The sequence below is a fragment of the Ambystoma mexicanum genome, chromosome 10, assembly GCF_040938575.1.
Source record: "Ambystoma mexicanum isolate Mex_15411 chromosome 10, UKY_AmexF1_1, whole genome shotgun sequence".
Taxonomy (NCBI): domain Eukaryota; kingdom Metazoa; phylum Chordata; class Amphibia; order Caudata; family Ambystomatidae; genus Ambystoma; species Ambystoma mexicanum.
This window is the reverse complement of record NC_090932.1, coordinates 1,535,933,401-1,535,961,004: the sequence shown is the minus strand read 5'-3', so window position 1 is coordinate 1,535,961,004 and position 27,604 is coordinate 1,535,933,401. Positions and strand designations below refer to the sequence as shown.

The window sequence follows — 27,604 nt, the reverse complement described above, 5'->3', positions numbered from 1 at the left end:
GGACGGAACGTCAGGCTGGTTAGTTGCAACAGAGCGAAAAAACAATTGTGACCCACTGATAAAAGGGACTGTCCAGTCAAGGTTGTATACAAATATCTACTTTAGTATTAATACAACAGACAGTTCTAACACACTACAAAATACAACCCACCCTATAAAGGAAAACAGGGGACAGACAGTTTCACAAAGGAGAGGGATGCACTCTGGATACTGACAGGAGTGCAGTCGGTAAAGCAATCAGTCTGAACTGTTCAAGGTTATTTGGTTGCAGCAGCAAGGGAGCAAGAGGTCGTAAATGTCACTAAGGGCCTTCGGAGAAGGACCAGGGGGACAGAACCACAATGTAACTGGTGTTTGAGATGATCTTGGTACTCGACAGCATCGAGTGGCTTCCAGCATGCTTTGTAGCTCCGGCGACAGAGTTCAAGAGGGACGACAGATGCGGATATCAGTTGGCAGGCAGTTTGATAAGCGAGGCTGGGCGGACGGCTGCAGGCTGCCCTACCCGGCGGCTCGGGGTGAAGAATCGTTGTCTGTGTGCTGGTTGGTGGATCTGGAACGCTGGTCGAGGGTTCTCAGACGCCTTTAGTGACTACAGCGTGAGAACAGCCACAGTGGTGCAGCCGGTCGCAGTTTGAGAGCTCGACTGCTTCGAAAAAGTCCTTAAAAGATGGACGCTGGTTGATGCTTGTTGTGGCACTCCGAGCTTCTTCTCAATGCTTGGGTCGACGTTTAAGGCGGCCGACCCAAAGCTGAGAAGAGTGTTTGCCGGCAACGGCCTTGTCCTTTGTTCAGAGACTCTCTGGCACTTCCCACCTAGGAAGCTTGCTGGCTTAACCTAGCAGGGCACGCTGTGTGCTGGCTGGGTACCGGTTCTGGTGCTGCTTGATGGATCCTCTGAGTCGGGTATCTCCCTCTGTTCCCTGGGAGATGTTTTGGGAGGTATTTTGCTTCCCTCTTGGAAATCCTGGACTTCCTTCACTGGCGGAAGCCGTGAGGCAGACTGTACCATCACCGAGGGTCCGAATGAGTCCTTCTTCGTACTCCTTTTGAAGTCGTCGGATGATCTGCTTAGTGAGGGGCTCAGCCCTCTTTTAAAGCCAAATGGGCCCCAGTGATTGGAGCATGCTAAGCCTACCTTAAAGACCCAATCCTGGGTCCCCACCACCAATCTTCTGTCATGCGTAAGGTCATGACCAGAGTGCTTTGCAACAGGAAAGGTAAGGGGTGACAACATGTACTACTAAGCCGCACCCATCTTCCTGTCTCCTGTGGATCAAAGTGGCTCTCTGGTTAATTGAGCTCGAGAAAAGACTGTCTGCATCAAATCACATATATCTTCCCTCTGAAAGGGGGTGGCCCTGCAGCGGTTGCCTACTGTAAACAGTTGTTCCACACATGACATTCAATGGCCTTCATACAGAGGGGTGGGAGCTAGCTTCAAGCTGACACATTGCATATGAAAAAGGTGTTGGGGTTTCCTGCCCTGTGTTAGTTCTGTGAACAGGCCTCTTGGCAGGCCTGCTTCACTTAACTCTCATCAGTATGCGCTGCCATCAGAGAGAACCTAACAATAGGCAGAGCATATCGATGGAGCCTTTGCTATTTTAAGTAGGCTGACCAGGGCCGGAGGAAGGCGTTGCCTTCCCCCTTCAGAGATGCTTTGATGTACCCATGGCTGTCACATTGCAGCTAAATGTGACAGGAGGACCGCACCGGTAGACTGTGTCCCCCAGAGTGCACTTGACTATGTGTTTGTTGTGCAGTGTCCATTGGGAAATGTGTGCGGGATAGCCCCACACATTTCCAGGAGGTTTACCTACCAACATTCCATTTCTTTTTTAAAAGTATCAAACCAGCCCAGGCGGAGCGCACACTCCCCGTGCGGATGGTCTAATTCCTCACTCTTGGTCAGGTTCTTCAATTCCTACCAGTCAAGTGGTCTCTTCTGTCTGTGTCTGCACTTCATTTGCACAGCAAACAGGCATGTCTTTCCCATGGCAACAGTGTCTTCTCCAAGCTGCACACACAGACAGCCGTTTCTCAGGCTAAATGTTCTCTTCTGACCTCAGTGGCAGAGCCACACTAAGCAGATGGCTCTGCAAAGGCCCAGGGGCTACAGCAAAAAGCCTGAACAGGGCAAGGCCGCTTCATTTTTGGCAGTGGAGTGGAAGTAGAATTGCAGGGTCCGCCCTATGAGACAGGGTACAAGACGTGAATTACATAGGACCTTTTCACTTTTCCCAGAGTCCCCTGCAAAATCGGGTCTATTTTCAAGGACAAGTGCAATTATCACAAACAGGTAGGTATGTGATGGCATGGAAATGTATCGAAATTGTAATGGTTTGGTCAACAGTTGGAACGCTCAGAGACAAATTGATTCACTTCTTGTCAATGTCCTGGCTGCACTGCAGAAACAGCTGGTCGTCCTGGTGGAGCATCACTTCACCTGTCCCCAAAGGAGTGCATTTCTCGATGCTGTCCTCGCTCCTGTGCAATCCTCCAATGGCTCCTTGCATTCTCAAGCCTCTCCCATGTTGCCTTGGCAGCGGCCTGCCCAATAATCTCTCAGGAGGGCGGGGTCACTTGCCAACAGGCCACCGATCATGCTAAGGGAAAGAGCGCACAGGTAGCAGCCTGCTCATTTGCATGTTTACTCCCAGAATCCTATGCATACCTTGCTACTATATTTGCTGTCAGTTTGGTGAGCGCAAGATGATACAGGTGTTCACCTCAACAAATCTCGGCACTGGAATCCAGGCGGTTTTATGAGTTTGACAAAGGATGCTCAGGATGGAGCTTGCTGGGATCAGTGCAAGTTAAATGGGAATCCATTCCCGGGGCGCACGGGCCTCTGGGTCAGGTGCTTTAGCTTTGCGCAGTGGCAGTATCGTAGCTCATGAGGTTTAACCGAGGCGCGATTATTGCTTATTGAAAACTTTACCCAATACCCCGCCATGACAGCTTGAAACATAGCTGGAATTGGTAATTTTTGACAGTCTCTACGGAGGCTGAACCGATTTGTTTGAAAAGGAGACAATGACGCTTTTACTCCACTGGAGAAGACCTAGCAAGAGGGGTGTGTTTTTCGGAACCCATCCCTTCTATTCTTTGTTCTCTCGTGGCCTACCCTCAACAAAGGGGTTTACTTCCAGAAGCTAGCGCATTCGTAAACTCCAAGCGGCGCAGCGAAGTCTATGGAACCGTGACCATGCAGCAGGTTCATTAAGCGCCTCAGTTGTCTCGCTGCCTTCCTGATCTCACGACATGAAAACCATGAGCTTTCAGAACCTAGCAGACAGTGACCTGTCTGCCTTCGATCCTCTTTGCCACATCTGCTCTTGCGAAAGTCATCAGATTGTTGGATGGTTACTCAGGGAGGTCTGGCTGCCACTGAAGCCAACCGCAGCAGAGGGGTCGCTTTACCTTTGGCCTTCGCTCACCATCTCAGTCTTCCCAAGAGAGGCAAAAGGGCATTTCTGTCCCCATGCATTCTATAGACACATATTCACGTGGAGTCAACAACCCGACCTCTCTTGGTGTGACGAATCAACTTCCGGGGCACTAGTGGTCCAGGGAGGAATATCGCTTTCTAGACCATCAATCAGTCCCACACCTCTAGTACACCGGAAGGGGTCCTAACAGTGGACGGAACGTCAGGCTGGTTAGTTGCAACAGAGCGAAAAAACAATTGTGACCCACTGATAAAAGGGACTGTCCAGTCAAGGTTGTATACAAATATCTACTTTAGTATTAATACAACAGACAGTTCTAACACACTACAAAATACAACCCACCCTATAAAGGAAAACAGGGGACAGACAGTTTCACAAAGGAGAGGGATGCACTCTGGATACTGACAGGAGTGCAGTCGGTAAAGCAATCAGTCTGAACTGTTCAAGGTTATTTGGTTGCAGCAGCAAGGGAGCAAGAGGTCGTAAATGTCACTAAGGGCCTTCGGAGAAGGACCAGGGGGACAGAACCACAATGTAACTGGTGTTTGAGATGATCTTGGTACTCGACAGCATCGAGTGGCTTCCAGCATGCTTTGTAGCTCCGGCGACAGAGTTCAAGAGGGACGACAGATGCGGATATCAGTTGGCAGGCAGTTTGGTAAGCGAGGCTGGGCGGACGGCTGCAGGCTGCCCTACCCGGCGGCTCGGGGTGAAGAATCGTTGTCTGTGTGCTGGTTGGTGGATCTGGAACGCTGGTCGAGGGTTCTCAGACGGCTTTAGTGACTACAGCGTGAGAACAGCCACAGTGGTGCAGCCGGTCGCAGTTTGAGAGCTCGACTGCTTCGAAAAAGTCCTTAAAAGATGGACGCTGGTTGATGCTTGTTGTGGCACTCCTCCGAGCTTCTTCTCAATGCTTGGGTCGACGTTTAAGGCGGCCGACCCAAAGCTGAGAAGAGTGTTTGCCGGCAACGGCCTTGTCCTTTGTTCAGAGACTCTCTGGCACTTCCCACCTAGGAAGCTTGCTGGCTTAACCTAGCAGGGCACGCTGTGTGCTGGCTGGGTACCGGTTCTGGTGCTGCTTGATGGATCCTCTGAGTCGGGTATCTCCCTCTGTTCCCTGGGAGATGTTTTGGGAGGTATTTTGCTTCCCTCTTGGAAATCCTGGACTTCCTTCACTGGCGGAAGCCGTGAGGCAGACTGTACCATCACCGAGGGTCCGAATGAGTCCTTCTTCGTACTCCTTTTGAAGTCGTCGGATGATCTGCTTAGTGAGGGGCTCAGCCCTCTTTTAAAGCCAAATGGGCCCCAGTGATTGGAGCATGCTAAGCCTACCTTAAAGACCCAATCCTGGGTCCCCACCACCAATCTTCTGTCATGCGTAAGGTCATGACCAGAGTGCTTTGCAACAGGAAAGGTAAGGGGTGACAACATGTACTACTAAGCCGCACCCATCTTCCTGTCTCCTGTGGATCAAAGTGGCTCTCTGGTTAATTGAGCTCGAGAACAGACTGTCTGCATCAAATCACATATATCTTCCCTCTGAAAGGGGGTGGCCCTGCAGCGGTTGCCTACTGTAAACAGTTGTTCCACACATGACATTCAATGGCCTTCATACAGAGGGGTGGGAGCTAGCTTCAAGCTGACACATTGCATATGAAAAAGGTGTTGGGGTTTCCTGCCCTGTGTTAGTTCTGTGAACAGGCCTCTTGGCAGGCCTGCTTCACTTAACTCTCATCAGTATGCGCTGCCATCAGAGAGAACCTAACAATAGGCAGAGCATATCGATGGAGCCTTTGCTATTTTAAGTAGGCTGACCAGGGCCGGAGGAAGGCGTTGCCTTCCCCCTTCAGAGATGCTTTGATGTACCCATGGCTGTCACATTGCAGCTAAATGTGACAGGAGGACCGCACCGGTAGACTGTGTCCCCCAGAGTGCACTTGACTATGTGTTTGTTGTGCAGTGTCCATTGGGAAATGTGTGCGGGATAGCCCCACACATTTCCAGGAGGTTTACCTACCAACATTCCATTTCTTTTTTAAAAGTATCAAACCAGCCCAGGCGGAGCGCACACTCCCCATGCGGATGGTCTAATTCCTCACTCTTGGTCAGGTTCTTCAATTCCTACCAGTCAAGTGGTCTCTTCTGTCTGTGTCTGCACTTCATTTGCACAGCAAACAGGCATGTCTTTCCCATGGCAACAGTGTCTTCTCCAAGCTGCACACACAGACAGCCGTTTCTCAGGCTAAATGTTCTCTTCTGACCTCAGTGGCAGAGCCACACTAAGCAGATGGCTCTGCAAAGGCCCAGGGGCTACAGCAAAAAGCCTGAACAGGGCAAGGACGCTTCATTTTTGGCAGTGGAGTGGAAGTAGAATTGCAGGGTCCGCCCTATGAGACAGGGTACAAGACGTGAATTACATAGGACCTTTTCACTTTTCCCAGAGTCCCCTGCAAAATCGGGTCTATTTTCAAGGACAAGTGCAATTATCACAAACAGGTAGGTATGTGATGGCATGGAAATGTATCGAAATTGTAATGGTTTGGTCAACAGTTGGAACGCTCAGAGACAAATTGATTCACTTCTTGTCAATGCAGAAACAGCTGGTCGTCCTGGTGGAGCATCACTTCACCTGTCCCCAAAGGAGCCCATTTCTCGATGCTGTCCTCGCTCCTGTGCAATCCTCCAATGGCTCTTTGCATTCTCAAGCCTCTCCCATGTTGCCTTGGCAGCGGCCTGCCCAATAATCTCTCAGGAGGGCGGGGTCACTTGCCAACAGGCCACCGATCATGCTAAGGGAAAGAGCGCACAGGTAGCAGCCTGCTCATTTGCATGTTTACTCCCAGAATCCTATGCATACCTTGCTACTATATTTGCTGTCAGTTTGGTGAGCGCAAGATGATACAGGTGTTCACCTCAACAAATCTCGGCACTGGAATCCAGGCGGTTTTATGAGTTTGACAAAGGATGCTCAGGATGGAGCTTGCTGGGATCAGTGCAAGTTAAATGGGAATCCATTCCCGGGGCGCACGGGCCTCTGGGTCAGGTGCTTTAGCTTTGCGCAGTGGCAGTATCGTAGCTCATGAGGTTTAACCAAGGCGCGATTATTGCTTATTGAAAACTTTACCCAATACCCCGCCATGACAGCTTGAAATATAGCTGGAATTGGTAATTTTTGACAGTCTCTACGGAGGCTGAACCGATTTGTTTGAAAAGGAGACAATGACGCTTTTACTCCACTGGAGAAGACCTAGCAAGAGGGGTGTGTTTTTCGGAACCCATCCCTTCTATTCTTTGTTCTCTCGTGGCCTACCCTCAACAAAGGGGTTTACTTCCAGAAGCTAGCGCATTCGTAAACTCCAAGCGGCGCAGCGAAGTCTATGGAACCGTGACCATGCAGCAGGTGCATTAAGCGCCTCAGTTGTCTCGCTGCCTTCCTGATCTCACGACATGAAAACCATGAGCTTTCAGAACCTAGCAGACAGTGACCTGTCTGCCTTCGATCCTCTTTGCCACATCTGCTCTTGAGAATGTCATCAGATTGTTGGATGGTTACTCAGGGAGGTCTGGCTGCCACTGAAGCCAACCGCAGCAGAGGGGTCGCTTTACCTTTGGCCTTCGCTCACCATCTCAGTCTTCCCAAGAGAGGCAAAAGGGCATTTCTGTCCCCATGCATTCTATAGACACATATTCACGTGGAGTCAACAACCCGACCTCTCTTGGTGTGACGAATCAACTTCCGGGGCACTAGTGGTCCAGGGAGGAATATCGCTTTCTAGACCATCAATCAGTCCCACACCTCTAGTACACCGGAAGGGGTCCGAACAGTGGACGGAACGTCAGGCTGGTTAGTTGCAACAGAGCGAAAAAACAATTGTGACCCACTGATAAAAGGGACTGTCCAGTCAAGGTTGTATACAAATATCTACTTTAGTATTAATACAACAGACAGTTCTAACACACTACAAAATACAACCCACCCTATAAAGGAAAACAGGGGACAGACAGTTTCACAAAGGAGAGGGATGCACTCTGGATACTGACAGGAGTGCAGTCGGTAAAGCAATCAGTCTGAACTGTTCAAGGTTATTTGGTTGCAGCAGCAAGGGAGCAAGAGGTCGTAAATGTCACTAAGGGCCTTCGGAGAAGGACCAGGGGGACAGAACCACAATGTAACTGGTGTTTGAGATGATCTTGGTACTCGACAGCATCGAGTGGCTTCCAGCATGCTTTGTAGCTCCGGCGACAGAGTTCAAGAGGGACGACAGATGCGGATATCAGTTGGCAGGCAGTTTGGTAAGCGAGGCTGGGTGGACGGCTGCAGGCTGCCCTACCCGGCGGCTCGGGGTGAAGAATCGTTGTCTGTGTGCTGGTTGGTGGATCTGGAACGCTGGTCGAGGGTTCTCAGACGGCTTTAGTGACTGCAGCGTGAGAACAGCCACAGTGGTGCAGCCGGTCGCAGTTTGAGAGCTCGACTGCTTCGAAAAAGTCCTTAAAAGATGGACGCTGGTTGATGCTTGTTGTGGCACTCCTCCGAGCTTCTTCTCAATGCTTGGGTCGACGTTTAAGGCGGCCGACCCAAAGCTGAGAAGAGTGTTTGCCGGCAACGGCCTTGTCCTTTGTTCAGAGACTCTCTGGCACTTCCCACCTAGGAAGCTTGCTGGCTTAACCTAGCAGGGCACGCTGTGTGCTGGCTGGGTACCGGTTCTGGTGCTGCTTGATGGATCCTCTGAGTCGGGTATCTCCCTCTGTTCCCTGGGAGATGTTTTGGGAGGTATTTTGCTTCCCTCTTGGAAATCCTGGACTTCCTTCACTGGCGGAAGCCGTGAGGCAGATTGTACCATCACCGAGGGTCCGAATGAGTCCTTCTTCGTACTCCTTTTGAAGTCGTCGGATGATCTGCTCAGTGAGGGGCTCAGCCCTCTTTTAAAGCCAAATGGGCCCCAGTGATTGGAGCATGCTAAGCCTACCTTAAAGACCCAATCCTGGGTCCCCACCACCAATCTTCTGTCATGCGTAAGGTCATGACCAGAGTGCTTTGCAACAGGAAAGGTAAGGGGTGACAACATGTACTACTAAGCCGCACCCATCTTCCTGTCTCCTGTGGATCAAAGTGGCTCTCTGGTTAATTGAGCTCGAGAACAGACTGTCTGCATCAAATCACATATATCTTCCCTCTGAAAGGGGGTGGCCCTGCAGCGGTTGCCTACTGTAAACAGTTGTTCCACACATGACATTCAATGGCCTTCATACAGAGGGGTGGGAGCTAGCTTCAAGCTGACACATTGCATATGAAAAAGGTGTTGGGGTTTCCTGCCCTGTGTTAGTTCTGTGAACAGGCCTCTTAGCAGGCCTGCTTCACTTAACTCTCATCAGTATGCGCTGCCATCAGAGAGAACCTAACAATAGGCAGGGCATATCGATGGAGCCTTTGCTATTTTAAGTAGGCTGACCAGGGCCGGAGGAAGGCGTTGCCTCCCCCCTTCAGAGATGCTTTGATGTACCCATGGCTGTCACATTGCAGCTAAATGTGACAGGAGGACCGCACCGGTAGACTGTGTCCCCCAGAGTGCACTTGACTATGTGTTTGTTGTGCAGTGTCCATTGGGAAATGTGTGCGGGATAGCCCCACACATTTCCAGGAGGTTTACCTACCAACATTCCATTTCTTTTTTAAAAGTATCAAACCAGCCCAGGCGGAGCGCACACTCCCCGTGCGGATGGTCTAATTCCTCACTCTTGGTCAGGTTCTTCAATTCCTACCAGTCAAGTGGTCTCTTCTGTCTGTGTCTGCACTTCATTTGCACAGCAAACAGGCATGTCTTTCCCATGGCAACAGTGTCTTCTCCAAGCTGCACACACAGACAGCCGTTTCTCAGGCTAAATGTTCTCTTCTGACCTCAGTGGCAGAGCCACACTAAGCAGATGGCTCTGCAAAGGCCCAGGGGCTACAGCAAAAAGCCTGAACAGGGCAAGGCCGCTTCATTTTTGGCAGTGGAGTGGAAGTAGAATTGCAGGGTCCGCCCTATGAGACAGGGTACAAGACGTGAATTACATAGGACCTTTTCACTTTTCCCAGAGTCCCCTGCAAAATCGGGTCTATTTTCAAGGACAAGTGCAATTATCACAAACAGGTAGGTATGTGATGGCATGGAAATGTATCGAAATTGTAATGGTTTGGTCAACAGTTGGAACGCTCAGAGACAAATTGATTCACTTCTTGTCAATGTCCTGGCTGCACTGCAGAAACAGCTGGTCGTCCTGGTGGAGCATCACTTCACCTGTCCCCAAAGGAGCCCATTTCTCGATGCTGTCCTCGCTCCTGTGCAATCCTCCAATGGCTCTTTGCATTCTCAAGCCTCTCCCATGTTGCCTTGGCAGCGGCCTGCCCAATAATCTCTCAGGAGGGCGGGGTCACTTGCCAACAGGCCACCGATCATGCTAAGGGAAAGAGCGCACAGGTAGCAGCCTGCTCATTTGCATGTTTACTCCCAGAATCCTATGCATACCTTGCTACTATATTTGCTGTCAGTTTGGTGAGCGCAAGATGATATAGGTGTTCACGTCAACAAATCTCGGCACTGGAATCCAGGCGGTTTTATGAGTTTGACAAAGGATGCTCAGGATGGAGCTTGCTGGGATCAGTGCAAGTTAAATGGGAATCCATTCCCGGGGCGCACGGGCCTCTGCGTCAGGTGCTTTAGCTTTGCGCAGTGGCAGTATCGTAGCTCATGAGGTTTAACCGAGGCGCGATTATTGCTTATTGAAAACTTTACCCAATACCCCGCCATGACAGCTTGAAATATAGATGGAATTGGTAATTTTTGACAGTCTCTACGGAGGCTGAACCGATTTGTTTGAAAAGGAGACAATGACGCTTTTACTCCACTGGAGAAGACCTAGCAAGAGGGGTGTGTTTTTCGGAACCCATCCCTTCTATTCTTTGTTCTCTCGTGGCCTACCCTCAACAAAGGGGTTTACTTCCAGAAGCTAGCGCATTCGTAAACTCCAAGCGGCGCAGCGAAGTCTATGGAACCGTGACCATGCAGCAGGTGCATTAAGCGCCTCAGTTGTCTCGCTGCCTTCCTGATCTCACGACATGAAAACCATGAGCTTTCAGAACCTAGCAGACAGTGACCTGTCTGCCTTCGATCCTCTTTGCCACATCTGCTCTTGCGAAAGTCATCAGATTGTTGGATGGTTACTCAGGGAGGTCTGGCTGCCACTGAAGCCAACCGCAGCAGAGGGGTCGCTTTACCTTTGGCCTTCGCTCACCATCTCAGTCTTCCCAAGAGAGGCAAAAGGGCATTTCTGTCCCCATGCATTCTATAGACACATATTCACGTGGAGTCAACAACCCGACCTCTCTTGGTGTGACGAATCAACTTCCGGGGCACTAGTGGTCCAGGGAGGAATATCGCTTTCTAGACCATCAATCAGTCCCACACCTCTAGTACACCGGAAGGGGTCCGAACAGTGGACGGAACGTCAGGCTGGTTAGTTGCAACAGAGCGAAAAAACAATTGTGACCCACTGATAAAAGGGACTGTCCAGTCAAGGTTGTATACAAATATCTACTTTAGTATTAATACAACAGACAGTTCTAACACACTACAAAATACAACCCACCCTATAAAGGAAAACAGGGGACAGACAGTTTCACAAAGGAGAGGGATGCACTCTGGATACTGACAGGAGTGCAGTCGGTAAAGCAATCAGTCTGAACTGTTCAAGGTTATTTGGTTGCAGCAGCAAGGGAGCAAGAGGTCGTAAATGTCACTAAGGGCCTTCGGAGAAGGACCAGGCGGACAGAACCACAATGTAACTGGTGTTTGAGATGATCTTGGTACTCGACAGCATCGAGTGGCTTCCAGCATGCTTTGTAGCTCCGGCGACAGAGTTCAAGAGGGACGACAGATGCGGATATCAGTTGGCAGGCAGTTTGGTAAGCGAGGCTGGGCGGACGGCTGCAGGCTGCCCTACCCGGCGGCTCGGGGTGAAGAATCGTTGTCTGTGTGCTGGTTGGTGGATCTGGAACGCTGGTCGAGGGTTCTCAGACGGCTTTAGTGACTGCAGCGTGAGAACAGCCACAGTGGTGCAGCCGGTCGCAGTTTGAGAGCTCGACTGCTTCGAAAAAGTCCTTAAAAGATGGACGCTGGTTGATGCTTGTTGTGGCACTCCTCCGAGCTTCTTCTCAATGCTTGGGTCGACGTTTAAGGCGGCCGACCCAAAGCTGAGAAGAGTGTTTGCCGGCAACGGCCTTCTCCTTTGTTCAGAGACTCTCTGGCACTTCCCACCTAGGAAGCTTGCTGGCTTAACCTAGCAGGGCACGCTGTGTGCTGGCTGGGTACCGGTTCTGGTGCTGCTTGATGGATCCTCTGAGTCGGGTATCTCCCTCTGTTCCCTGGGAGATGTTTTGGGAGGTATTTTGCTTCCCTCTTGGAAATCCTGGACTTCCTTCACTGGCGGAAGCCATGAGGCAGACTGTACCATCACCGAGGGTCCGAATGAGTCCTTCTTCGTACTCCTTTTGAAGTCGTCGGATGATCTGCTCAGTGAGGGGCTCAGCCCTCTTTTAAAGCCAAATGGGCCCCAGTGATTGGAGCATGCTAAGCCTACCTTAAAGACCCAATCCTGGGTCCCCACCACCAATCTTCTGTCATGCGTAAGGTCATGACCAGAGTGCTTTGCAACAGGAAAGGTAAGGGGTGACAACATGTACTACTAAGCCGCACCCATCTTCCTGTCTCCTGTGGATCAAAGTGGCTCTCTGGTTAATTGAGCTCGAGAACAGACTGTCTGCATCAAATCACATATATCTTCCGTCTGAAAGGGGGTGGCCCTGCAGCGGTTGCCTACTGTAAACAGTTGTTCCACACATGACATTCAATGGCCTTCATACAGAGGGGTGGGAGCTAGCTTCAAGCTGACACATTGCATATGAAAAAGGTGTTGGGGTTTCCTGCCCTGTGTTAGTTCTGTGAACAGGCCTCTTGGCAGGCCTGCTTCACTTAACTCTCATCAGTATGCGCTGCCATCAGAGAGAACCTAACAATAGGCAGGGCATATCGATGGAGCCTTTGCTATTTTAAGTAGGCTGACCAGGGCCGGAGGAAGGCGTTGCCTTCCCCCTTCAGAGATGCTTTGATGTACCCATGGCTGTCACATTGCAGCTAAATGTGACAGGAGGACCGCACCGGTAGACTGTGTCCCCCAGAGTGCACTTGACTATGTGTTTGTTGTGCAGTGTCCATTGGGAAATGTGTGCGGGATAGCCCCACACATTTCCAGGAGGTTTACCTACCAACATTCCATTTCTTTTTTAAAAGTATCAAACCAGCCCAGGCGGAGCGCACACTCCCCGTGCGGATGGTCTAATTCCTCACTCTTGGTCAGGTTCTTCAATTCCTACCAGTCAAGTGGTCTCTTCTGTCTGTGTCTGCACTTCATTTGCACAGCAAACAGGCATGTCTTTCCCATGGCAACAGTGTCTTCTCCAAGCTGCACACACAGACAGCCGTTTCTCAGGCTAAATGTTCTCTTCTGACCTCAGTGGCAGAGCCACACTAAGCAGATGGCTCTGCAAAGGCCCAGGGGCTACAGCAAAAAGCCTGAACAGGGCAAGGCCGCTTCATTTTTGGCAGTGGAGTGGAAGTAGAATTGCAGGGTCCGCCCTATGAGACAGGGTACAAGACGTGAATTACATAGGACCTTTTCACTTTTCCCAGAGTCCCCTGCAAAATCGGGTCTATTTTCAAGGACAAGTGCAATTATCACAAACAGGTAGGTATGTGATGGCATGGAAATGTATCGAAATTGTAATGGTTTGGTCAACAGTTGGAACGCTCAGAGACAAATTGATTCACTTCTTGTCAATGTCCTGGCTGCACTGCAGAAACAGCTGGTCGTCCTGGTGGAGCATCACTTCACCTGTCCCCAAAGGAGCCCATTTCTCGATGCTGTCCTCGCTCCTGTGCAATCCTCCAATGGCTCTTTGCATTCTCAAGCCTCTCCCATGTTGCCTTGGCAGCGGCCTGCCCAATAATCTCTCAGGAGGGCGGGGTCACTTGCCAACAGGCCACCGATCATGCTAAGGGAAAGAGCGCACAGGTAGCAGCCTGCTCATTTGCATGTTTACTCCCAGAATCCTATGCATACCTTGCTACTATATTTGCTGTCAGTTTGGTGAGCGCAAGATGATACAGGTGTTCACCTCAACAAATCTCGGCACTGGAATCCAGGCGGTTTTATGAGTTTGACAAAGGATGCTCAGGATGGAGCTTGCTGGGATCAGTGCAAGTTAAATGGGAATCCATTCCCGGGGCGCACGGGCCTCTGGGTCAGGTGCTTTAGCTTTGCGCAGTGGCAGTATCGTAGCTCATGAGGTTTAACCGAGGCGCGATTATTGCTTATTGAAAACTTTACCCAATACCCCGCCATGACAGCTTGAAATATAGCTGGAATTGGTAATTTTTGACAGTCTCTACGGAGGCTGAACCGATTTGTTTGAAAAGGAGACAATGACGCTTTTACTCCACTGGAGAAGACCTAGCAAGAGGGGTGTGTTTTTCGGAACCCATCCCTTCTATTCTTTGTTCTCTCGTGGCCTACCCTCAACAAAGGGGTTTACTTCCAGAAGCTAGCGCATTCGTAAACTCCAAGCGGCGCAGCGAAGTCTATGGAACCGTGACCATGCAGCAGGTGCATTAAGCGCCTCAGTTGTCTCGCTGCCTTCCTGATCTCACGACATGAAAACCATGAGCTTTCAGAACCTAGCAGACAGTGACCTGCCTGCCTTCGATCCTCTTTGCCACATCTGCTCTTGCGAAAGTCATCAGATTGTTGGATGGTTACTCAGGGAGGTCTGGCTGCCACTGAAGCCAACCGCAGCAGAGGGGTCGCTTTACCTTTGGCCTTCGCTCACCATCTCAGTCTTCCCAAGAGAGGCAAAAGGGCATTTCTGTCCCCATGCATTCTATAGACACATATTCACGTGGAGTCAACAACCCGACCTCTCTTGGTGTGACGAATCAACTTCCGGGGCACTAGTGGTCCAGGGAGGAATATCGCTTTCTAGACCATCAATCAGTCCCACACCTCTAGTACACCGGAAGTGGTCCGAACAGTGGACGGAACGTCAGGCTGGTTAGTTGCAACAGAGCGAAAAAACAATTGTGACCCACTGATAAAAGGGACTGTCCAGTCAAGGTTGTATACAAATATCTACTTTAGTATTAATACAACAGACAGTTCTAACACACTGCAAAATACAACCCACCCTATAAAGGAAAACAGGGGACAGACAGTTTCACAAAGGAGAGGGATGCACTCTGGATACTGACAGGAGTGCAGTCGGTAAAGCAATCAGTCTGAACTGTTCAAGGTTATTTGGTTGCAGCAGCAAGGGAGCAAGAGGTCGTAAATGTCACTAAGGGCCTTCGGAGAAGGACCAGGGGGACAGAACCACAATGTAACTGGTGTTTGAGATGATCTTGGTACTCGACAGCATCGAGTGGCTTCCAGCATGCTTTGTAGCTCCGGCGACAGAGTTCAAGAGGGACGACAGATGCGGGTATCAGTTGGCAGGCAGTTTGGTAAGCGAGGCTGGGCGGACGGCTGCAGGCTGCCCTACCCGGCGGCTCGGGGTGAAGAATCGTTGTCTGTGTGCTGGTTGGTGGATCTGGAACGCTGGTTGAGGGTTCTCAGACGGCTTTAGTGACTGCAGCGTGAGAACAGCCACAGTGGTGCAGCCGGTCGCAGTTTGAGAGCTCGACTGCTTCGAAAAAGTCCTTAAAAGATGGACGCTGGTTGATGCTTGTTGTGGCACTCCTCCGAGCTTCTTCTCAATGCTTGGGTCGACGTTTAAGGCGGCCGACCCAAAGCTGAGAAAAGTGTTTGCCGGCAACGGCCTTGTCCTTTGTTCAGAGACTCTCTGGCACTTCCCACCTAGGAAGCTTGCTGGCTTAACCTAGCAGGGCACGCTGTGTGCTGGCTGGGTACCGGTTCTGGTGCTGCTTGATGGATCCTCTGAGTCGGGTATCTCCCTCTGTTCCCTGGGAGATGTTTTGGGAGGTATTTTGCTTCCCTCTTGGAAATCCTGGACTTCCTTCACTGGCGGAAGCCGTGAGGCAGACTGTACCATCACTGAGGGTCCGAATGAGTCCTTCTTCGTACTCCTTTTGAAGTCGTCGGATGATCTGCTCAGTGAGGGGCTCAGCCCTCTTTTAAAGCCAAATGGGCCCCAGTGATTGGAGCATGCTAAGCCTACCTTAAAGACCCAATCCTGGGTCCCCACCACCAATCTTCTGTCATGCGTAAGGTCATGACCAGAGTGCTTTGCAACAGGAAAGGTAAGGGGTGACAACATGTACTACTAAGCCGCACCCATCTTCCTGTCTCCTGTGGATCAAAGTGGCTCTCTGGTTAATTGAGCTCGAGAACAGACTGTCTGCATCAAATCACATATATCTTCCCTCTGAAAGGGGGTGGCCCTGCAGCGGTTGCCTACTGTAAACAGTTGTTCCACACATGACATTCAATGGCCTTCATACAGAGGGGTGGGAGCTAGCTTCAAGCTGACACATTGCATATGAAAAAGGTGTTGGGGTTTCCTGCCCTGTGTTAGTTCTGTGAACAGGCCTCTTGGCAGGCCTGCTTCACTTAACTCTCATCAGTATGCGCTGCCATCAGAGAGAACCTAACAATAGGCAGGGCATATCGATGGAGCCTTTGCTATTTTAAGTAGGCTGACCAGGGCCGGAGGAAGGCGTTGCCTTCCCCCTTCAGAGATGCTTTGATGTACCCATGGCTGTCACATTGCAGCTAAATGTGACAGGAGGACCGCACCGGTAGACTGTGTCCCCCAGAGTGCACTTGACTATGTGTTTGTTGTGCAGTGTCCATTGGGAAATGTGTGCGGGATAGCCCCACACATTTCCAGGAGGTTTACCTACCAACATTCCATTTCTTTTTTAAAAGTATCAAACCAGCCCAGGCGGAGCGCACACTCCCCGTGCGGATGGTCTAATTCCTCACTCTTGGTCAGGTTCTTCAATTCCTACCAGTCAAGTGGTCTCTTCTGTCTGTGTCTGCACTTCATTTGCACAGCAAACAGGCATGTCTTTCCCATGGCAACAGTGTCTTCTCCAAGCTGCACACACAGACAGCCGTTTCTCAGGCTAAATGTTCTCTTCTGACCTCAGTGGCAGAGCCACACTAAGCAGATGGCTCTGCAAAGGCCCAGGGGCTACAGCAAAAAGCCTGAACAGGGCAAGGCCGCTTCATTTTTGGCAGTGGAGTGGAAGTAGAATTGCAGGGTCCGCCCTATGAGACAGGGTACAAGACGTGAATTACATAGGACCTTTTCACTTTTCCCAGAGTCCCCTGCAAAATCGGGTCTATTTTCAAGGACAAGTGCAATTATCACAAACAGGTAGGTATGTGATGGCATGGAAATGTATCGAAATTGTAATGGTTTGGTCAACAGTTGGAACGCTCAGAGACAAATTGATTCACTTCTTGTCAATGTCCTGGCTGCACTGCAGAAACAGCTGGTCGTCCTGGTGGAGCATCACTTCACCTGTCCCCAAAGGAGCCCATTTCTCGATGCTGTCCTCGCTCCTGTGCAATCCTCCAATGGCTCTTTGCATTCTCAAGCCTCTCCCATGTTGCCTTGGCAGCGGCCTGCCCAATAATCTCTCAGGAGGGCGGGGTCACTTGCCAACAGGCCACCGATCATGCTAAGGGAAAGAGCGCACAGGTAGCAGCCTGCTCATTTGCATGTTTACTCCCAGAATCCTATGCATACCTTGCTACTATATTTGCTGTCAGTTTGGTGAGCGCAAGATGATACAGGTGTTCACCTCAACAAATCTCGGCACTGGAATCCAGGCGGTTTTATGAGTTTGACAAAGGATGCTCAGGATGGAGCTTGCTGGGATCAGTGCAAGTTAAATGGGAATCCATTCCCGGGGCGCACGGGCCTCTGGGTCAGGTGCTTTAGCTTTGCGCAGTGGCAGTATCGTAGCTCATGAGGTTTAACCGAGGCGCGATTATTGCTTATTGAAAACTTTACCCAATACCCCGCCATGACAGCTTGAAATATAGCTGGAATTGGTAATTTTTGACAGTCTCTACGGAGGCTGAACCGATTTGTTTGAAAAGGAGACAATGACGCTTTTACTCCACTGGAGAAGACCTAGCAAGAGGGGTGTGTTTTTCGGAACCCATCCCTTCTATTCTTTGTTCTCTCGTGGCCTACCCTCAACAAAGGGGTTTACTTCCAGAAGCTAGCGCATTCGTAAACTCCAAGCGGCGCAGCGAAGTCTATGGAACCGTGACCATGCAGCAGGTGTATTAAGGGCCTCAGTTGTCTTGCTGCCTTCCTGATCTCACGACATGAAAACCATGAGCTTTCAGAACCTAGCAGACAGTGACCTGCCTGCCTTCGATCCTCTTTGCCACATCTGCTCTTGCGAAAGTCATCAGATTGTTGGATGGTTACTCAGGGAGGTCTGGCTGCCACTGAAGCCAACCGCAGCAGAGGGGTCGCTTTACCTTTGGCCTTCGCTCACCATCTCAGTCTTCCCAAGAGAGGCAAAAGGGCATTTCTGTCCCCATGCATTCTATAGACACATATTCACGTGGAGTCAACAACCCGACCTCTCTTGGTGTGACGAATCAACTTCCGGGGCACTAGTGGTCCAGGGAGGAATATCGCTTTCTAGACCATCAATCAGTCCCACACCTCTAGTACACCGGAAGGGGTCCGAACAGTGGACGGAACGTCAGGCTGGTTAGTTGCAACAGAGCGAAAAAACAATTGTGACCCACTGATAAAAGGGACTGTCCAGTCAAGGTTGTATACAAATATCTACTTTAGTATTAATACAACAGACAGTTCTAACACACTACAAAATACAACCCACCCTATAAAGGAAAACAGGGGACAGACAGTTTCACAAAGGAGAGGGATGCACTCTGGATACTGATAGGAGTGCAGTCGGTAAAGCAATCAGTCTGAACTGTTCAAGGTTATTTGGTTGCAGCAGCAAGGGAGCAAGAGGTCGTAAATGTCACTAAGGGCCTTCGGAGAAGGACCAGGGGGACAGAACCACAATGTAACTGGTGTTTGAGATGATCTTGGTACTCGACAGCATCGAGTGGCTTCCAGCATGCTTTGTAGCTCCGGCGACAGAGTTCAAGAGGGACGACAGATGCGGATATCAGTTGGCAGGCAGTTTGGTAAGTGAGGCTGGGCGGACGGCTGCAGGCTGCCCTACCCGGCGGCTCGGGGTGAAGAATCGTTGTCTGTGTGCTGGTTGGTGGATCTGGAACGCTGGTCGAGGGTTCTCAGACGGCTTTAGTGACTGCAGCGTGAGAACAGACACAGTGGTGCAGCCGGTCGCAGTTTGAGAGCTCGACTGCTTCGAAAAAGTCCTTAAAAGATGGACGCTGGTTGATGCTTGTTGTGGCACTCCTCCGAGCTTCTTCTCAATGCTTGGGTCGACGTTTAAGGCGGCCGACCCAAAGCTGAGAAAAGTGTTTGCCGGCAACGGCCTTGTCCTTTGTTCAGAGACTCTCTGGCACTTCCCACCTAGGAAGCTTGCTGGCTTAACCTAGCAGGGCACGCTGTGTGCTGGCTGGGTACCGGTTCTGGTGCTGCTTGATGGATCCTCTGAGTCGGGTATCTCCCTCTGTTCCCTGGGAGATGTTTTGGGAGGTATTTTGCTTCCCTCTTGGAAATCCTGGACTTCCTTCACTGGCGGAAGCCGTGAGGCAGACTGTACCATCACCGAGGGTCCGAATGAGTCCTTCTTCGTACTCCTTTTGAAGTCGTCGGATGATCTGCTCAGTGAGGGGCTCAGCCCTCTTTTAAAGCCAAATGGGCCCCAGTGATTGGAGCATGCTAAGCCTACCTTAAAGACCCAATCCTGGGTCCCCACCACCAATCTTCTGTCATGCGTAAGGTCATGACCAGAGTGCTTTGCAACAGGAAAGGTAAGGGGTGACAACATGTACTACTAAGCCGCACCCATCTTCCTGTCTCCTGTGGATCAAAGTGGCTCTCTGGTTAATTGAGCTCGAGAACAGACTGTCTGCATCAAATCACATATATCTTCCCTCTGAAAGGGGGTGGCCCTGCAGCGGTTGCCTACTGTAAACAGTTGTTCCACACATGACATTCAATGGCCTTCATACAGAGGGGTGGGAGCTAGCTTCAAGCTGACACATTGCATATGAAAAAGGTGTTGGGGTTTCCTGCCCTGTGTTAGTTCTGTGAACAGGCCTCTTGGCAGGCCTGCTTCACTTAACTCTCATCAGTATGCGCTGCCATCAGAGAGAACCTAACAATAGGCAGGGCATATCGATGGAGCCTTTGCTATTTTAAGTAGGCTGACCAGGGCCGGAGGAAGGCGTTGCCTTCCCCCTTCAGAGATGCTTTGATGTACCCATGGCTGTCACATTGCAGCTAAATGTGACAGGAGGACCGCACCGGTAGACTGTGTCCCCCAGAGTGCACTTGACTATGTGTTTGTTGTGCCGTGTCCATTGGGAAATGTGTGCGGGATAGCCCCACACATTTCCAGGAGGTTTACCTACCAACATTCCATTTCTTTTTTAAAAGTATCAAACCAGCCCAGGCGGAGCGCACACTCCCCGTGCGGATGGTCTAATTCCTCACTCTTGGTCAGGTTCTTCAATTCCTACCAGTCAAGTGGTCTCTTCTGTCTGTGTCTGCACTTCATTTGCACAGCAAACAGGCATGTCTTTCCCATGGCAACAGTGTCTTCTCCAAGCTGCACACACAGACAGCCGTTTCTCAGGCTAAATGTTCTCTTCTGACCTCAGTGGCAGAGCCACACTAAGCAGATGGCTCTGCAAAGGCCCAGGGGCTACAGCAAAAAGCCTGAACAGGGCAAGGCCGCTTCATTTTTGGCAGTGGAGTGGAAGTAGAATTGCAGGGTCCGCCCTATGAGACAGGGTACAAGACGTGAATTACATAGGACCTTTTCACTTTTCCCAGAGTCCCCTGCAAAATCGGGTCTATTTTCAAGGACAAGTGCAATTATCACAAACAGGTAGGTATGTGATGGCATGGAAATGTATCGAAATTGTAATGGTTTGGTCAACAGTTGGAACGCTCAGAGACAAATTGATTCACTTCTTGTCAATGTCCTGGCTGCACTGCAGAAACAGCTGGTCGTCCTGGTGGAGCATCACTTCACCTGTCCCCAAAGGAGCCCATTTCTCGATGCTGTCCTCGCTCCTGTGCAATCCTCCAATGGCTCTTTGCATTCTCAAGCCTCTCCCATGTTGCCTTGGCAGCGGCCTGCCCAATAATCTCTCAGGAGGGCGGGGTCACTTGCCAACAGGCCACCGATCATGCTAAGGGAAAGAGCGCACAGGTAGCAGCCTGCTCATTTGCATGTTTACTCCCAGAATCCTATGCATACCTTGCTACTATATTTGCTGTCAGTTTGGTGAGCGCAAGATGATACAGGTGTTCACCTCAACAAATCTCGGCACTGGAATCCAGGCGGTTTTATGAGTTTGACAAAGGATGCTCAGGATGGAGCTTGCTGGGATCAGTGCAAGTTAAATGGGAATCCATTCCCGGGGCGCACGGGCCTCTGGGTCAGGTGCTTTAGCTTTGCGCAGTGGCAGTATCGTAGCTCATGAGGTTTAACCGAGGCGCGATTATTGCTTATTGAAAACTTTACCCAATACCCCGCCATGACAGCTTGAAATATAGCTGGAATTGGTAATTTTTGACAGTCTCTACGGAGGCTGAACCGATTTGTTTGAAAAGGAGACAATGACGCTTTTACTCCACTGGAGAAGACCTAGCAAGAGGGGTGTGTTTTTCGGAACCCATCCCTTCTATTCTTTGTTCTCTCGTGGCCTACCCTCAACAAAGGGGTTTACTTCCAGAAGCTAGCGCATTCGTAAACTCCAAGCGGCGCAGCGAAGTCTATGGAACCGTGACCATGCAGCAGGTGCATTAAGCGCCTCAGTTGTCTCGCTGCCTTCCTGATCTCACGACATGAAAACCATGAGCTTTCAGAACCTAGCAGACAGTGACCTGTCTGCCTTCGATCCTCTTTGCCACATCTGCTCTTGCGAAAGTCATCAGATTGTTGGATGGTTACTCAGGGAGGTCTGGCTGCCACTGAAGCCAACCGCAGCAGAGGGGTCGCTTTACCTTTGGCCTTCGCTCACCATCTCAGTCTTCCCAAGAGAGGCAAAAGGGCATTTCTGTCCCCATGCATTCTATAGACACATATTCACGTGGAGTCAACAACCCGACCTCTCTTGGTGTGACGAATCAACTTCCGGGGCACTAGTGGTCCAGGGAGGAATATCGCTTTCTAGACCATCAATCAGTCCCACACCTCTAGTACACCGGAAGGGGTCCGAACAGTGGACGGAACGTCAGGCTGGTTAGTTGCAACAGAGCGAAAAAACAATTGTGACCCACTGATAAAAGGGACTGTCCAGTCAAGGTTGTATACAAATATCTACTTTAGTATTAATACAACAGACAGTTCTAACACACTACAAAATACAACCCACCCTATAAAGGAAAACAGGGGACAGACAGTTTCACAAAGGAGAGGGATGCACTCTGGATACTGACAGGAGTGCAGTCGGTAAAGCAATCAGTCTGAACTGTTCAAGGTTATTTGGTTGCAGCAGCAAGGGAGCAAGAGGTCGTAAATGTCACTAAGGGCCTTCGGAGAAGGACCAGGGGGACAGAACCACAATGTAACTGGTGTTTGAGATGATCTTGGTACTCGACAGCATCGAGTGGCTTCCAGCATGTTTTGTAGCTCCGGCGACAGAGTTCAAGAGGGACGACAGATGCGGATATCAGTTGGCAGGCAGTTTGGTAAGCGAGGCTGGGCGGACGGCTGCAGGCTGCCCTACCCGGCGGCTCGGGGTGAAGAATCGTTGTCTGTGTGCTGGTTGGTGGATCTGGAACGCTGGTCGAGGGTTCTCAGACGGCTTTAGTGACTGCAGCGTGAGAACAGCCACAGTGGTGCAGCCGGTCGCAGTTTGAGAGCTCGACTGCTTCGAAAAAGTCCTTAAAAGATGGACGCTGGTTGATGCTTGTTGTGGCACTCCTCCGAGCTTCTTCTCAATGCTTGGGTCGACGTTTAAGGCGGCCGACCCAAAGCTGAGAAGAGTGTTTGCCGGCAACGGCCTTGTCCTTTGTTCAGAGACTCTCTGGCACTTCCCACCTAGGAAGCTTGCTGGCTTAACCTAGCAGGGCACGCTGTGTGCTGGCTGGGTACCGGTTCTGGTGCTGCTTGATGGATCCTCTGAGTCGGGTATCTCCCTCTGTTCCCTGGGAGATGTTTTGGGAGGTATTTTGCTTCCCTCTTGGAAATCCTGGACTTCCTTCACTGGCGGAAGCCGTGAGGCAGACTGTACCATCACCGAGGGTCCGAATGAGTCCTTCTTCGTACTCCTTTTGAAGTCGTCGGATGATCTGCTCAGTGAGGGGCTCAGCCCTCTTTTAAAGCCAAATGGGCCCCAGTGATTGGAGCATGCTAAGCCTACCTTAAAGACCCAATCCTGGGTCCCCACCACCAATCTTCTGTCATGCGTAAGGTCATGACCAGAGTGCTTTGCAACAGGAAAGGTAAGGGGTGACAACATGTACTACTAAGCCGCACCCATCTTCCTGTCTCCTGTGGATCAAAGTGGCTCTCTGGTTAATTGAGCTCGAGAACAGACTGTCTGCATCAAATCACATATATCTTCCCTCTGAAAGGGGGTGGCCCTGCAGCGGTTGCCTACGGTAAACAGTTGTTCCACACATGACATTCAATGGCCTTCATACAGAGGGGTGGGAGCTAGCTTCAAGCTGACACATTGCATATGAAAAAGGTGTTGGGGTTTCCTGCCCTGTGTTAGTTCTGTGAACAGGCCTCTTGGCAGGCCTGCTTCACTTAACTCTCATCAGTATGCGCTGCGATCAGAGAGAACCTAACAATAGGCAGGGCATATCGATGGAGCCTTTGCTATTTTAAGTAGGCTGACCAGGGCCGGAGGAAGGCGTTGCCTTCCCCCTTCAGAGATGCTTTGATGTACCCATGGCTGTCACATTGCAGCTAAATGTGACAGGAGGACCGCACCGGTAGACTGTGTCCCCCAGAGTGCACTTGACTATGTGTTTGTTGTGCAGTGTCCATTGGGAAATGTGTGCGGGATAGCCCCACACATTTCCAGGAGGTTTACCTACCAACATTCCATTTCTTTTTTAAAAGTATCAAACCAGCCCAGGCGGAGCGCACACTCCCCGTGCGGATGGTCTAATTCCTCACTCTTGGTCAGGTTCTTCAATTCCTACCAGTCAAGTGGTCTCTTCTGTCTGTGTCTGCACTTCATTTGCACAGCAAACAGGCAGGTCTTTCCCATGGCAACAGTGTCTTCTCCAAGCTGCACACACAGACAGCCGTTTCTCAGGCTAAATGTTCTCTTCTGACCTCAGTGGCAGAGCCACACTAAGCAGATGGCTCTGCAAAGGCCCAGGGGCTACAGCAAAAAGCCTGAACAGGGCAAGGCCGCTTCATTTTTGGCAGTGGAGTGGAAGTAGAATTGCAGGGTCCGCCCTATGAGACAGGGTACAAGACGTGAATTACATAGGACCTTTTCACTTTTCCCAGAGTCCCCTGCAAAATCGGGTCTATTTTCAAGGACAAGTGCAATTATCACAAACAGGTAGGTATGTGATGGCATGGAAATGTATCGAAATTGTAATGGTTTGGTCAACAGTTGGAACGCTCAGAGACAAATTGATTCACTTCTTGTCAATGTCCTGGCTGCACTGCAGAAACAGCTGGTCGTCCTGGTGGAGCATCACTTCACCTGTCCCCAAAGGAGCCCATTTCTCGATGCTGTCCTCGCTCCTGTGCAATCCTCCAATGGCTCTTTGCATTCTCAAGCCTCTCCCATGTTGCCTTGGCAGCGGCCTGCCCAATAATCTCTCAGGAGGGCGGGGTCACTTGCCAACAGGCCACCGATCATGCTAAGGGAAAGAGCGCACAGGTAGCAGCCTGCTCATTTGCATGTTTACTCCCAGAATCCTATGCATACCTTGCTACTATATTTGCTGTCAGTTTGGTGAGCGCAAGATGATACAGGTGTTCACCTCAACAAATCTCGGCACTGGAATCCAGGCGGTTTTATGAGTTTGACAAAGGATGCTCAGGATGGAGCTTGCTGGGATCAGTGCAAGTTAAATGGGAATCCATTCCCGGGGCGCACGGGCCTCTGGGTCAGGTGCTTTAGCTTTGCGCAGTGGCAGTATCGTAGCTCATGAGGTTTAACCGAGGCGCGATTATTGCTTATTGAAAACTTTACCCAATACCCCGCCATGACAGCTTGAAATATAGCTGGAATTGGTAATTTTTGACAGTCTCTACGGAGGCTGAACCGATTTGTTTGAAAAGGAGACAATGACGCTTTTACTCCACTGGAGAAGACCTAGCAAGAGGGGTGTGTTTTTCGGAACCCATCCCTTCTATTCTTTGTTCTCTCGTGGCCTACCCTCAACAAAGGGGTTTACTTCCAGAAGCTAGCGCATTCGTAAACTCCAAGCGGCGCAGCGAAGTCTATGGAACCGTGACCATGCAGCAGGTGCATTAAGCGCCTCAGTTGTCTCGCTGCCTTCCTGATCTCACGACATGAAAACCATGAGCTTTCAGAACCTAGCAGACAGTGACCTGTCTGCCTTCGATCCTCTTTGCCACATCTGCTCTTGCGAAAGTCATCAGATTGTTGGATGGTTACTCAGGGAGGTCTGGCTGCCACTGAAGCCAACCGCAGCAGAGGGGTCGCTTTACCTTTGGCCTTCGCTCACCATCTCAGTCTTCCCAAGAGAGGCAAAAGGGCATTTCTGTCCCCATGCATTCTATAGACACATATTCACGTGGAGTCAACAACCCGACCTCTCTTGGTGTGACGAATCAACTTCCGGGGCACTAGTGGTCCAGGGAGGAATATCGCTTTCTAGACCATCAATCAGTCCCACACCTCTAGTACACCGGAAGGGGTCCGAACAGTGGACGGAACGTCAGGCTGGTTAGTTGCAACAGAGCGAAAAAACAATTGTGACCCACTGATAAAAGGGACTGTCCAGTCAAGGTTGTATACAAATATCTACTTTAGTATTAATACAACAGACAGTTCTAACACACTACAAAATACAACCCACCCTATAAAGGAAAACAGGGGACAGACAGTTTCACAAAGGAGAGGGATGCACTCTGGATACTGACAGGAGTGCAGTCGGTAAAGCAATCAGTCTGAACTGTTCAAGGTTATTTGGTTGCAGCAGCAAGGGAGCAAGAGGTCGTAAATGTCACTAAGGGCCTTCGGAGAAGGACCAGGGGGACAGAACCACAATGTAACTGGTGTTTGAGATGATCTTGGTACTCGACAGCATCGAGTGGCTTCCAGCATGCTTTGTAGCTCCGGCGACAGAGTTCAAGAGGGACGACAGATGCGGATATCAGTTGGCAGGCAGTTTGGTAAGCGAGGCTGGGCGGACGGCTGCAGGCTGCCCTACCCGGCGGCTCGGGGTGAAGAATCGTTGTCTGTGTGCTGGTTGGTGGATCTGGAACGCTGGTCGAGGGTTCTCAGACGGCTTTAGTGACTGCAGCGTGAGAACAGCCACAGTGGTGCAGCCGGTCGCAGTTTGAGAGCTCGACTGCTTCGAAAAAGTCCTTAAAAGATGGACGCTGGTTGATGCTTGTTGTGGCACTCCTCCGAGCTTCTTCTCAATGCTTGGGTCGACGTTTAAGGCGGCCGACCCAAAGCTGAGAAGAGTGTTTGCCGGCAACGGCCTTGTCCTTTGTTCAGAGACTCTCTGGCACTTCCCACCTAGGAAGCTTGCTGGCTTAACCTAGCAGGGCACGCTGTGTGCTGGCTCTTTTAAAGCCAAATGGGCCCCAGTGATTGGAGCATGCTAAGCCTACCTTAAAGACCCAATCCTGGGTCCCCACCACCAATCTTCTGTCATGCGTAAGGTCATGACCAGAGTGCTTTGCAACAGGAAAGGTAAGGGGTGACAACATGTACTACTAAGCCGCACCCATCTTCCTGTCTCCTGTGGATCAAAGTGGCTCTCTGGTTAATTGAGCTCGAGAACAGACTGTCTGCATCAAATCACATATATCTTCCCTCTGAAAGGGGGTGGCCCTGCAGCGGTTGCCTACTGTAAACAGTTGTTCCACACATGACATTCAATGGCCTTCATACAGAGGGGTGGGAGCTAGCTTCAAGCTGACACATTGCATATGAAAAAGGTGTTGGGGTTTCCTGCCCTGTGTTAGTTCTGTGAACAGGCCTCTTGGCAGGCCTGCTTCACTTAACTCTCATCAGTATGCGCTGCCATCAGAGAGAACCTAACAATAGGCAGGGCATATCGATGGAGCCTTTGCTATTTTAAGTAGGCTGACCAGGGCCGGAGGAAGGCGTTGCCTTCCCCCTTCAGAGATGCTTTGATGTACCCATGGCTGTCACATTGCAGCTAAATGTGACAGGAGGACCGCACCGGTAGACTGTGTCCCCCAGAGTGCACTTGACTATGTGTTTGTTGTGCAGTGTCCATTGGGAAATGTGTGCGGGATAGCCCCACACATTTCCAGGAGGTTTACCTACCAACATTCCATTTCTTTTTTAAAAGTATCAAACCAGCCCAGGCGGAGCGCACACTCCCCGTGCGGATGGTCTAATTCCTCACTCTTGGTCAGGTTCTTCAATTCCTACCAGTCAAGTGGTCTCTTCTGTCTGTGTCTGCACTTCATTTGCACAGCAAACAGGCATGTCTTTCCCATGGCAACAGTGTCTTCTCCAAGCTGCACACACAGACAGCCGTTTCTCAGGCTAAATGTTCTCTTCTGACCTCAGTGGCAGAGCCACACTAAGCAGATGGCTCTGCAAAGGCCCAGGGGCTACAGCAAAAAGCCTGAACAGGGCAAGGCCGCTTCATTTTTGGCAGTGGAGTGGAAGTAGAATTGCAGGGTCCGCCCTATGAGACAGGGTACAAGACGTGAATTACATAGGACCTTTTCACTTTTCCCAGAGTCCCCTGCAAAATCGGGTCTATTTTCAAGGACAAGTGCAATTATCACAAACAG

General features: G+C 50.6%; 7 non-coding genes across 7 annotated transcripts; all 7 read left to right on the top strand.

Moving 5' to 3' along the window:
* The first annotated feature begins 2,870 nt into the window (after positions 1–2,870).
* Positions 2,871–3,011, top strand: LOC138496615 (U4 spliceosomal RNA). Its single transcript, XR_011278110.1, has one exon. It is a non-coding gene; the product is annotated as a U4 spliceosomal RNA (small nuclear RNA).
* Positions 3,012–6,505: 3,494 nt separating this feature from the next.
* Positions 6,506–6,646, top strand: LOC138496708 (U4 spliceosomal RNA). The gene has a single exon (XR_011278195.1). It is a non-coding gene; the product is annotated as a U4 spliceosomal RNA (small nuclear RNA).
* A 3,508-nt stretch (positions 6,647–10,154) lies between these two features.
* LOC138496692 (U4 spliceosomal RNA) lies at positions 10,155–10,295 on the top strand. The gene has a single exon (XR_011278180.1). It is a non-coding gene; the product is annotated as a U4 spliceosomal RNA (small nuclear RNA).
* A 3,508-nt stretch (positions 10,296–13,803) lies between these two features.
* Positions 13,804–13,944, top strand: LOC138496389 (U4 spliceosomal RNA). The gene has a single exon (XR_011277905.1). It is a non-coding gene; the product is annotated as a U4 spliceosomal RNA (small nuclear RNA).
* Positions 13,945–17,452: 3,508 nt separating this feature from the next.
* LOC138496388 (U4 spliceosomal RNA) lies at positions 17,453–17,593 on the top strand. The gene has a single exon (XR_011277904.1). It is a non-coding gene; the product is annotated as a U4 spliceosomal RNA (small nuclear RNA).
* A 3,508-nt stretch (positions 17,594–21,101) lies between these two features.
* LOC138496386 (U4 spliceosomal RNA) lies at positions 21,102–21,242 on the top strand. Its single transcript, XR_011277902.1, has one exon. It is a non-coding gene; the product is annotated as a U4 spliceosomal RNA (small nuclear RNA).
* A 3,508-nt stretch (positions 21,243–24,750) lies between these two features.
* On the top strand, positions 24,751–24,891 carry LOC138496385 (U4 spliceosomal RNA). Its single transcript, XR_011277901.1, has one exon. It is a non-coding gene; the product is annotated as a U4 spliceosomal RNA (small nuclear RNA).
* The last annotated feature ends 2,713 nt before the right edge of the window (positions 24,892–27,604 follow it).